The 13,008-nt window shown below is 41.6% G+C and overlaps 1 protein-coding gene across 1 annotated transcript in view; it reads right to left on the bottom strand.

Moving 5' to 3' along the window:
• LOC140719035 (guanylate-binding protein 1-like) overlaps positions 1-12,063 on the bottom strand; it is a 29,531-nt gene extending 17,468 nt beyond the window's left edge. Inside the window, exon 1 of the mRNA XM_073033388.1 lies at positions 12,015-12,063. The gene's annotated coding sequence lies outside the window, so the exon portion shown is untranslated. The remainder of the gene's footprint in view (positions 1-12,014) is intronic.
• Between the last annotated feature and the right edge of the window lie 945 nt (positions 12,064-13,008).

Here is a 13,008-nt window from a genome sequence, read left to right as displayed (position 1 = left end):
GGTGTTTCACACACAGAATTTTGGAGGAACTCAGCAGGCCAGGCAGCATCTATGGAAAATAGTAAATTGTCGAAGGTTTGGGCTGAGACCCTTCATCACGACTGGAGAAAAAAAAAGAGAAGTTAGAACAAGAAAGTGGGGGTGGGGAGGAAGAAATGAAGAAGTGCAAGGTGATAGGTGAAACGAGGAGAGCAGGAAGAATGAAGTTAAAAAAAGCTGGCAAGCTGATTCCTGAAAGCGAGAAAGAGTTAGAGAAGGGGGAATCTGACTGGAGAGGGCAGAAAACTATGAAAGTAAAGGAAGGAGCAGGAGGAGATGGGCTGGTAAGGAAATAAGTTGAGAGAGGAAAACAGGAACAATGAAGGGTGGGAGAAATTACTGGAATTTCAAGAAATCGATGTTCATGCCATCCACCTATTAGAGCCACAATGACTTCAATTAGAGTCATAAAACAGAATTGGGCCATTTGACCCATCAAGTCTTCTCTCCCATTTCACCATGGCTTATCCATTTCCCCCTTAGCCCCAATCTCCTGCCTTCTCTACACGTCACTTCTTGCCCTGACTAATTAAGAATCTATTGTTAGGGTGTATTCTGGATTTGGGGTATATAACAAATATTAATTTCAATGGCAAGCAACCTTCAGATCCGAGTATGGAATGTAGATTGAATTGAAAATGTGGTTTGGAGCAATGGTCTTCTGGAAGCTGCAATTTAGAGTAAATTGCAGACCAGGAGACATCCAATTGACTGATATATGTCTGTATATACATGAATGCAATCAGCATCCCATTGCATGAATACAGTTCAAAGACCACAACATCTAGAGTAAGTCGCAGACTAGGAGACATCCATATGACAGAAATGACTGCATAGGTATGAATGCAATCAACACCCCATTGCATGAATATGACTCAGATGTTTCAGTATCGTAGTGGAGTAAAGGGACTTACAGAGGCATGAGAGAGGAGCTGGCCAAATTTGATTGGAAAAGAACACTGGCAAAGATGATGGCAGAGCAGCAACGGCTGGAATTTTTGGAAGTAATTTGGAAACTGTAAGTTAGATACATTCCATTGAGGAAAATGTATTCTAAAGGTAAGATGATACACCTATGAATATCAAGCAAAGTCAAAGACTACATGAAAGCTAAAGAGAGGACAAATAATGAAGCAAAAATTAGTGGGAAACTAGCAGATTGGGAAGCTTTTAAAAACCAAAAGAAGGCAACTTAAAAAGTCATAAATATGAAAAACTGGAATGCGAAGGTACGCTAGCCAATAATAAAGAGGATATAAATAATTTCTTCAGATACATAAAGTGTGATGGAGAGGTGATGTGGTAACCCGGCCACTGGAAAATGATGCTGGAGTGGTAGTAAAAGGGATAAGGAACTGGTGGATGAACAAGTATCTTGCATCAGTCTTCACTGTGGAAGACACTAGGGGTAGTCCGGAAGTTTGAAAGTGTCAGGGAGCATGAGTGTGTGACGTTATCATTACTAATGAGAAGTTTCTTGGGAAACTGAAAGAGCTGAAGGTAGACAAGTTATCTGGACCTGATGATCTACACCCCAGGATTCTGAAAGAGGTGGCTGAGGAGATTGTGGAGGCTTTGGTAATGACCTTTCTAGAAGCAGAGCAATACACACTAAATGCTGGAGGAACTCAACAGGCCAGACAGCATTTTGGGCTGAAACATTGACTGATTATTCTTTCCCATGGATGCTGCCTTGCCTGCTGAGTTCTCCAGCATTTTGTGTATATTGCTTTGATTTCCAGCATCTGCAGATTTTCTCTTGTTTATCTTTCAAGAAGCAATTGATTCTGGCATGGTTCCACAGGAAAATGCAAATGTCACTCTACTGTTCAAGAAGGGCGAGGGTAAGGGAAAGAAATTATAGGCCAGTTAGTCTGACCTCATTGTTTGTGAAGATGTTGGAGTCAATTGTTAAGAATGTGGTTTCATGTTGGTAAAAGTGAAGTGCCCGAGGAATATATGGGACAGTATGGCCCAGGGAGTGCAGGATAGTATGTGGGCAACTCCAGGGAATTCCAGCAATGAAGAGATATTGCTTCTTCAAAGTGGAGGTGAAGCAGAGCCTGCAGGAGGTGAGATTAACTGCGGAATAATAATATTAGTAATTCAGAGAGCTGATGAGGCTGCCATAGATTATGCAGAATGTATGTAATGTGTATGAGGAGCAGTCAGGTTGGATAATCCAGGGAGGGATGACCCAGTCTTCCTAAAAATGCTGAAGGAACGTCTGAGCTCAGCTCACTGGGAAGTTTTAGATTTGCGGATAGTGGAGTATGGACCAACCCCTGCAATAGTATCATGGGCTAGTGAGATAGACCAGAGGAGTGAGATGAAAAATTGTAAAGTTGCGGCAGGGGCTGTAGTTGCTGTGATGTCACAGAGGAATTGCTTTGTGTGCTGGTGACCAGGGAACTCGGCATGGAACTGTTGAATAGACATGGGAAAGTAAAGGAGAGGATTTGTTTCAACTGTGGCCTCTCAAGCCATAGCTGCAGGCTAGATTACAGAGCTGGTGAGGTCAGACAAGTGACTGAGGTTGGCAGGGGCCATTATAGATTCCAGAAAGGGAGAAATAATATGGAAAAGTCAGGGGCACTGAACACGTATATCCAATGGAATACACAACCTAGTCAGCATAGCCACAGCTGCTCCGATCCTCAGGACTGGAGCCAGGATGGTGGCTATGGGTTACTCTGTCAGCAGTTCCCAGCAGTGTGGGCTAGACACAAATAAGATTGTGGTCAAGTGAAGATAAACCAGTTAAGATAGAGGGTGACCTGCATAAACCCCATAAACAGCATACTACAAAATCTGATGCCCTGACAACTGTCCAGAGTATAGGGAAAGTACTGAAACACCAGAGGATATTAAGAGAGACAGTGTTAACCACTCACTCACCAATATGACCAGTAAAGAAGCCAGAAGGATCATATTGGTTAACAATAAACTATATCGCCTTTAATAAGACCAAGCTGAGACTGCATTCTATTGTGGCGAACCTTGTAACAATGCTGATTGGCCTGTCTCCAGAACATTAAATTTTCTCTGTCCTGGATATTGCTAAAGGATTTTGTGGACTCCCTTTAGTACCTGAGTCCCAAGACCAATTTGCTTTCACCCTGGGTGGGCAGCAGTGTAGGTAGACCAGACTCCTCCAGGGATTCCCCAATAGCCCATCCATTTTTCATAAAGTTATGGCACAGACTTTGGAAAAGCTCAATATAACACCTTACCAGTCGATCATCTTATGATATGTAGATGATCTACTAACTGCTTTGGAAGGTAAGAAGCAGGACATTTTTAGGTGAAAGCCAGTGTTTTAGTGATACCACGAGACAAGGCGTTTAAAATCAGTCCACACAAGGTTCAGATAGGAAATCAAGCTGCACAGTACCCAGGCTACATGATTTCCCAGCGGGGGAAGAATATGTCAGATGACAGACTTTCTGCAATTGGCTATATCTCTGCCCAGTAAATGTAAGGGGAGTAGGAGACATGCGGTCTATTCAATTACTGCCGTAATTTCATACCAGGGTTTTCAACACTTATGGAGCCAATAAAGGCCTTTATTAATAGAGTGAATTCCTCGTCTTGAGGAATTAAGATGAGGGTCAGATGAGGAAAAGGTTTTTACAAATATCACAAAAGCCCTGGTCTCTGCACCTGCACTCGTGTTACCAGATGTGGTTCACCACTTCCACCACCACTACAGCAATGAGGGAGGGAATTATAACACAATGGTGCTGCAGGACCTGGGGACACAAGAAGGTCAGTGGCATATTATTCAATAAACCAGACGCACGTTGTAGCAGAATTTCCCTGGTGCATAGCAGCTTTAGACTGAGCAGTGTGGGCAGTATGAGTAAGCGATACTGTTGTGATGATGGGATAACTCATATGACACACTCCCATCCCATTGTAGAGCTCCTGAATACAGGGAGGCTGAGAGCAGTCACTGACAGCAGAAGGGCAGTTGGGAGACAGTTCTCATCCTAAAGACAAGTCAGTGAGAATAGTAAGAGTAAATGTCCCCACAAGCGCCATCCTAACAAATGTTGAAGCATGAGTGCCAAATGGAAACAACAGGAGAAGGTATTGGTTTAAGAAAAACATCTCTAGAAAGGGAAATGTTGGAATTTTTTTTATAGATGTGTCTCAGAAGTACATAGATGGGAAGTCACGGACCGGATGGGTTGTGGTGAAGGAAACATAAGACCGTAAGACATAGGAGCAGAATTAGGCCATTCAGTCCATCAGGTCTGCTCTGCCATTCCATCATTGGTGATCCCGGATCCCACTCAACCCCTTACATCTGCCTTCTTACCATATCCTTTGATGCCCTGACCTATCAGGAAATGATCAATTTCCTCCTTAAATATACACATGGACTTGATCTCCACTGTAGTCTGTGGCAGAGTATTCCACAGATTCACTATTCTCTGGCTAAAAAACAAATTATCTCTGTTCTAAAGGGTCGCCCTTCAATTTTGAGGTTATGCCCTCTAGTCCTGTATACCCCCACCACAGGAAACATTCTCTCCACATTAACATTTGGTGAGGAATTTGCTATAGGAGTATTGCCAGGAGGTACCTCATCTCATGTAATGGAACTGCTGGCCCTGATAGAAGCAATACACTATTGTAAGGGGAGACAAGTAAATATATATACGCAGCAGGAATTCTTTCGGGGTGGTGCATAATTATCTGATGGCATGGGGACATCAAAGATATGTAACCTCAACAGGAGCAGTTATTCAGCATAGGGACAAGGACTGCTGGAAGCAGTGAGGCTGCCAGCAGAGTTTGAACTGATTAAAGTAAAGGGTCATCAGAAAGGGGAAAGTAAGGAGCAGAAAGGAAATGAATGGGCAGACATTAATGTGACGGGGACAGCAGATGAACAGCAGGCAATTGAAATTGAAAGTGTGCAGGAAGAAACTACTGAGAGGTGGAAGCAGAGGAGAAAGAGAATGGAGGAGAAAGGGAGCAAAGAAGGGTTCAGATGTGAGCTCAACTCACGGGGAAGCAGGAGTTGCTGTGGCCCTACCATCTATTGGACATATGCTATTGAAGTTATATCATGCGGTGATATATCAGGGAAGGCAGAGCATTATCACAACCCTCCAGCTGGGCTTGTGTTGGCCAGCGATGGGAGGCAACGTTGAGAAATTTTGTTGTATCATTTGAGCCAATATATCCCTTGGAAGGCCTAAACGTGAGGCTGCAAACCATCCACTGTTAAGGGGGCCCTGGCAAAACATCCAGATGGACTTCACAGGGCCCGCACCAAAAAGCAGGGAGAAAAACTTGATGATTGTGGATTATTTCACCTGGTGAGCAGAGGCTTTCCCAACAAGGGTCTGCACACCAGCACGGCTGCATGGATTCCAGTTCAGGATTTTAGTGGGCAATCCCCATCCAGGTGGACTCGGATCAGGGAGCACATTTCAAAGGGAAAGTGATGAAGGAAATGTGCCAACTGTTAGGGATTTGACAATGGTTCCTATGTACCCTACCATCCCCAGAGGTCAGAAATCATAGTAAGGATGAACCAAACAATCAAACCTTCCTTAACTAATGCTACAGACGGGCAAAACATGGGTTGATGTATCAACCAGGAATTCTGATGAGATTGCAAGCAGCCTCAATGACACACTGGGTCTCAGCCCCTACAAATTATTGATGGGGTGAGCAATGTGACCCTTATGGGGTGATTATGGGTTGTGGTGAGCCTGGAAGTTACTGGGTCATTCTGTCCCTCTATATATAAATTGAATCAAATTATTCATTTTAGCTACTGTATATTTACTTCCTAATTTTTTGCAGACCCAAGTTAAGTTGAAATGCTGAAGAAAAGAAAGCATGAAGAAAAAAATTGGGACACTTCCAAAACTTGAATTTGCCATTTCGTAAAATACTTTTCTCAAGGCATACGATAAAGTAATTATGAAAAAAAAAAGCATGGTAGCTCCTATACTTCCTTAGGAGTGTGAAGATTCAGCATGATACATAAAACTGAGTCTTTTGTACATGTGTGGTGGAGAGTGTATTTAATGGCTGCATCACAGCCTGGTATGGAAACACCAATGCCCTTGAAAGGAAAATCCTACTAAACGTAGTGGATATGGCCTAGACCATCATGAGTAAAGTGGTTCCAACCATTGAGTTTATCTACATAATGCTCTGTTGTGGGGAAACAGCACCCAACATCAGGCACCCACACCATCCAGGACATACACCCTTCTCACTGCTCCCAAAGGGAAGAAGGCACAATAGCACCAAGAGGGTCAGGAACAGTTATCATACCTCATCCATGAGGCTTTTAAACCAAAAGGGATAACTTCACACAACTTCACTTGCCCCATCATTGAGAAGTTCCCACAACCAATGGACACACTTTGAGGTATTGTCATCTCATCTTCTCGATATTTATTCCTTACTTATTTATCATTATTGTTTCTTCTTTTTTTACTTGCATAGTTTGTTGTCTTCTGTTCTACACCTGACTGTCCTTGTTGGGTGGTGTTTGATTGATTCTGTTAAGTTATTATTCCATATATTTGTTGTTGAATATGCCCACAAGAAAATGAATCTTAGGGTCATATATGGTAATATATATGTTCTTTGATATTAAACTTTACTTTGACCTTACCAGATTGCCAAACAAAATAAACCCCACACTATTGGAGAGACTTTAGTAAAATCCTGTGATTGGAAATCGTCGAGCTGGTTTGTGGACTGGAACAGAGAGAAACACTAGAATCAGATCCCTTATAAGATGATAAGATCATAAGATATGAGCAGAATTAGGCCATTTGGCCCAGCAAGTCTGCTCCGCTATTCCATCATGCATGATCGAGTTTCTTCTCAGCCTAATGTCTTGCCTTCTATCTGTATCCCCTCATGCCCTAACTAATAAAAAAATTAACAACCGTTGCCTTAAATGTACCCAATGACTCGGCCTCCACAACAGCCTTGGCAACAAATTTCACAGACTCACCATGCTCTGCTAAAGAGATTCCTCAACTAAGACTAAATGGACTTCCTTCTATTCTGAGGCTATGTCCTCTGGTGTTAGACTCCCCCATGACAGGAAACATAATCTCCACAGGAAACATCCCCTTCACATCCACTCTATTGAGGCCATTTGAACATTCAATAACTTTTAATGAGATCCCCCTCATTCTTCTGAAGTCCAGTCAGTACAGGACTAGAACAACCAAATGATCTGGCATCCTAGAATAGATGATATTTCTTTCAACATTTTGAAGCAAGTCATTGGCAGCCTCACAATTCCCACTGAAAATGAAACTACAGACATCTCTCAATGTAGTCAGCTCCTTGTTTTTGTTTGTTCTGCGCATGCTGATGCCATCAAAGAAGAATTCATATTTTGTCAGTCCCTTTTGGAAAATAAAAAGACAAATGGTAAAAAGCCATTTTGCCAAACAAAACTTTGACTGGAAAGGTAAACTCCATGCTCTTTGCAAAGATGGAGCTCCTGTGATGCTTGTTAATGCATCTGGATTTGCTACTTTAGCGAGAAAGGAAAGCTCCTCACATTGTCATCACTCATTACCTTTTACATAGATATGCACTTGTTACAAAGACTCTTCCAACAACCTTGAAAGAAGCTTTGTCAACAACCATAAAAGCCATCAACTTTATTAGAAGTAGGTCTCTGAATAATCACATTTTTAAAAGACTTTGTCAAGAAATGGGTGCAGAATGCAAAGTGCTTCTTACTACACAGAAGTTTGGTGGCTCAAGGGGATCAGTCTTGAAGTGTATTTTCCAACTGAGGACAGAAGTTTCACTTTTTCTGAAAGAAAGAGAAAACCCATTTCTGGGACAGTTTGAGGACAAAAGACAGGATTGTATCTATTGTTTGGCTTACCTGGCAGATATTTTTAACCACATGAATCAAATAAATCTTTCAGTCCAAGGTCCTGAAGCCACCATTATAGATGTGTTGGAAAAATTTCAAGCTTTCTTGCTAAGCTGTTGATATGGAAGAAGGAAGTAGGGGCTGACACATTTGCAGACTTTCAAATACTGGGGAAACAGCTTTACCAAGATGGATTTGAGATACAAATTTCTCTGTCAATTTATTTGAAGAGAGACATCTGCAAAGACCTGGAAACACTTCAGAACTCTGTCAAAAGTTTTTCCTTCTTGATGGCATTAAAGTTGAACCATGGAACCACAATCATTTTCCTTTTGTGTCACAGATGTTGATCTAACCAAAGGTGAATTCATTGACTATGGGACAAAAAACTGACTGCAACTGGAGTTTACCTCAAAAAGGCCTTGGAGAATTCTGGTGTTCCTTGACAGAAGCCTATCCTCATCTTGTAAAGCGAGCTATGAAGTGTGAATTCCATTTGCAAGAACATATATTTGTGATCCAGGGTTTTCAATTAAATCCATTAAAAAAGTCAAAATTGATTGGATGTCCAATATGACTATCGCACAAGTTATTGATCTTGTTCAAGCTAAGCAGCAACAACCTTCACCCTGCATGTCTTTAGAAAATGAAATTTAATTTTTAGCTGGCCTATATTTTAAATGTAGAGTCATGTTATTTAAAACTTTAATAAAGAAATATATATATTACTATAGCTCAAATTTATTTTTTAAAATGTAGATAAATATGTTTCAATATAATTGGTTTCTTTTGTATCCTCTGAACTGAATATAATTTACATATCTAAATGCATTATTCTGAGAAGAGGTCCATAGGTTTCACTCGACTGCCAAAGAGGTATGACATTTTTCAAAAATGGTTAAGAGCCCCTGATGTAGATGATATACTCATTTTCTCCCAGTCCACTCAAGTACAGGTCCTGCAAGTCTGGCAGGTTTTACAACAGCTATTCAAGAACCAATTATTTGTCAAGCTTAAAGATCAAATTCCATGTAACAAGTTTCATTCCCTGGGTTTGTTTTTTCTAGTGACAACATACAAATGGACCCTGATTAGACCCAGACTATGCAGAATTTGCTGCAACCCACCTCACATGAAAGAACTCCAGTGGTTTGTAGATTTTGCCGGTTTTTACAGCCAGTTCATCTGCAAATTCATTTCAGTGGTAGCGCCATTCACCAACCTCAACAAGAAATCTACTGGGCCCTTCTGCTGGACCTCAGATGCCAAGGGAGCTTTTGCCGAGTTAAAACAAAGGCTCACATCTGCTCCTATCCTCATTCCACCAGACACAGACTTTTGTGGTGGGGGCCGACATGCTGGACATGGGAGCTGGGGCTATCTTGTCCCAATGACCTCCTCAGATCACGAACTACATCCCTGGGCCTTCTATTGGCGACATCTTTCTCCTGCAAAGACAAACTATGACATCTGGGATCAGGATGTATTGGCCGTTAAACTGCTACCTAAGGAGCAGAGGCACTGGTATGGGGGTTCTAAACATCTATTTGTGATATGGATCAACCACAAAAACCTTTCCTACCTCCAAGATGCAAGGAAGCTGAATTCCAGGGAGGCACTTTAGTGCCTATTCTTTAATAGGTTCATCTTCCTTATTACATATCACTCAAGATCACAATATCAAAAACCAGAAACCCTCTCTTCACTGTTCAAAGCACCTATCAGGGAAGAGAACCATTCAAGTATAATTCCCAGTCCTTGAGTGGTGGTGCTCATCTGCTGCAACACAGACTTGATAGCACGCTGAGCCCAAGAGCAACTTGGGGCAGACCCTAGTAATGATCTATCCAGATGTATCTTTGTTACTAAAACTGTTTGCTTGGAGTTGCTCAACTGGAGACACGCCTTCAACCAGGCTGGGCATTCAGGGGTGACTCACATCCTAGACTTTTACTGTTTGCTAGGCTTGACTACAGATGTCTGTGAATGTGTGATGTCTGTGTGTGAAATAATCTCAAGCGCAGCCTCAAGTTCTGTTTCAGCCTCTCTCCATTCCAACTAGCCCTAGATCCCAAATTTCTATGCACATTGTCATTGGTCTTCCAGGATCTCAGGGTTATGCAGTAGTCATGGTGCTCTTAGAATGATTCTCCAAGGCCTGCTGCTTCATACCTATTCCCAAACTACCATCAGCTTCAGAGATTGCCAAGCTCATGTTGCAGCATATCTTCAGAGTTCCCGATATCCCCTAGCACGTTGTCTCCGATCATGGCCCCCAGTTTGCCTCTAGGTTTTGGAGGACTTTAGTGAGCTCATTGGGCCCTTGGTAGGTCTGTTATCCAGGTTCCTTCTGCAGACCAATGGGCAAATGGAGAGGGTCAGCCAGGACCTAAAGAGAACACTCAAATGTCTAGCCTTGGGGTACTCTACCACCTGGGGTGACAACCTGATCTGGGTGAAGCTTGCGTAGTCCCAAGCAGCATGTGGATTCATGCCACATTCCACATACTCTTCCTCAAACTCTTGGGTGCCAACCCCTTGACTCCAGTTCCCAAAACTCCTCCACTTCCCGGATTTGTTGCGGGATAACCCACCTACACATTATAGTGACTTTTGGACACCCACATAGTTTGAGCCAAAAGGCAGTACCTCACTGATTGGGAGGGATATGGCCCAGAATGAAGAAGCTTGGTTCCTTCATGGGACATCCTGGACCCTATGCTGGCTAAGGACTTTCACCTGGACCATCATGATCGCTCTGGGTCATAAGGAGTTGGCCCAGTAGGTGGTTCTGTCATGGTCCTGACTAAACAGTGGCAGGTATCCAAGTTTTGGCACTCCAATTCCCCAGAGTATGGTTAGCTGCCATTATCCCTTTAAGACTCAGACTACCAATTATTGTCTGCCTCATCCCTTCATGGAAAGTCTCTACTTACAGACCTCATGCTGAACACTCTGCTCAATCATTGGATTTCCATTTGTAGTATTACTGTTTGTGATTTTGCCTTTGGACTTGGTTGGTGTTGTCTTGTGTACTTCCAGTCTGAGTCTGAGTTAATTCTAGACCTTACTCTGAACTTGGGTTCACCACTCTCCATAGCTCTCTCATTACAGATGTAATATGTAACCCTCTCACCGTGGGCTTGTAATGAATTAGCTATTGCTGTGAATACAAGCAAACAGGAACATAACTCTACAATTCATGGGAATAATGATGAAAAGGCCATTTCCAATAAATAAACTCATCTAGGTTAAATATGATTCAGGTAAATTCAAACATAATAGTTTTAATGTCCCTTTAAGGGAAAGTAGGATTCTTACTTGTATGAATACTGACACACCCATGGATAACTATTCACCAGGAAGCAATATAAACTTATATTAAATTTGTATTGACAAAATATTTTTGACTCTGGCGTAATCAATCCAGTTGGTTTCATTTTGCTTGCACACAGTAGGAACTGGTTTTGCACTGAAGCACCCATCCTAGAAACAAAGTATTCATGCAATGAGCAAGGAAAAGCGTAAAACCTTCTCCAATGAACTAAAAGTTATCTGCACATTCTCTGTGAAACCAAAATCTGCATAAGGATTTTCTGAGAGCAGCATCTGTCCTTCCAAATGGATGCATTTCATCATGTTCTTCAATGATGTTTGTTGTCCATTTCCATTTTTATTTTGTGTCTTTTTTCCATCCTATACCCTCTGTAAAATGGCTACTCCACTCTTTTTCCCACACAAACTTTGGAAAAAAAATATCAACAAGACAGATCCTATTGGCTAACATAACAAGCCTAACTTAATCAACTGAAGTTTTATTTTAAGCAACAAGAATGAGATATTCAATTGTATAAAATAATTACAAGAACATGAACTCAACAGCATGACCAGGTCTTAAACCAAGATATTACAAACACAATAACAACCCCTTCAAACTCCTGGGTTTGGACTCAGCCTGTAACTCACTCTCGCCTATCTGTTGTTCTATAATATAAACCACAACCACATACCAGTCCACTCGATCCTCCTGTGCCTCAAACTCATGGTTATGAAGACCACTGCCCTCCCACTGAATTCCTGTACTCACCAAAATTCCTTTCACCGTGGAGGACACTGAGCTTTCACCAGGATCCAGATTTATTTTCAATGTTGTTAGCATGTACACGTCACCTGACTGTAGTGACACACCTCTGTCCAGGAAACAACTCCCTGAGAGGGAGTTGACACTTTATAGTGTGCCACCTTAGAACTAAATTGTTTGTAGAATTCAAGTTTTAGTCAGGTAGTAATGACAAACATGGGAAGTGAATCCTGAATGACATACTTAGATGACTACAACAGACAGACAGACAGACAGACAGACATACTTTATTGATCCCAAGGGAAATTGGGTTTCATTACAGTCACACCAATGAACACACCTTTGCTTTCTGCTGTGATCAGACATTTAAATGCTAGTTGGTAAATCATTGTGCATATGCATTATCAAATATACAGTATATACACTCCAAACTCATGATTAGAACCCATCATGTAATCCATTCCCAGAGATCTGTTCTACCCCAGAAACCTAGATTACATTTCAGTCTGTAATCCACTCACAGGGATAGGTTATTCTATATATAAACCTCTGAACCCTTAAATTAAAACCCAGCCTAAACTTCCTACTGGGGATCTTTTATTCCATATATAACCCCTCGAAGCCTCATGTTTGATCCCAGCTTATAACCCACTTCCGCTGATGTGTCTTTCTATTAGTGACCACCTGAAACCCTGGATGAGGTCCCAATCAGTCACTCAGTCTTGTGCATATCCTGTGTACATATATAGAATTTTGTCAAAGTTTTTAGTGAAGGATATAATTACTAATATAATAGTATCTAGTGTTAATTTGCATAAATTGAGTGGAAAAGCAATGTATCTAGTGTTTATTTGTATAAGTTGAGTGGAAAACCAAATTGTGCAGAAGATATGGGCAGTCTGCAGAGAGATATACATAGGTTAAGTGAGTAGGCAAAGGTCTGGCAGATGGAGTGCAATGTTGGTAAATGTGAGGACATCCACTTTGGAATGAAAACTGA

Source organism: Hemitrygon akajei, chromosome 31 (genome assembly GCF_048418815.1).
Source record: "Hemitrygon akajei chromosome 31, sHemAka1.3, whole genome shotgun sequence".
Taxonomy (NCBI): Eukaryota; Metazoa; Chordata; class Chondrichthyes; order Myliobatiformes; family Dasyatidae; genus Hemitrygon; species Hemitrygon akajei.
The sequence above is the reverse complement of the archived record's forward strand: the minus strand, read 5'-3'. Positions and strand labels throughout refer to the sequence as shown.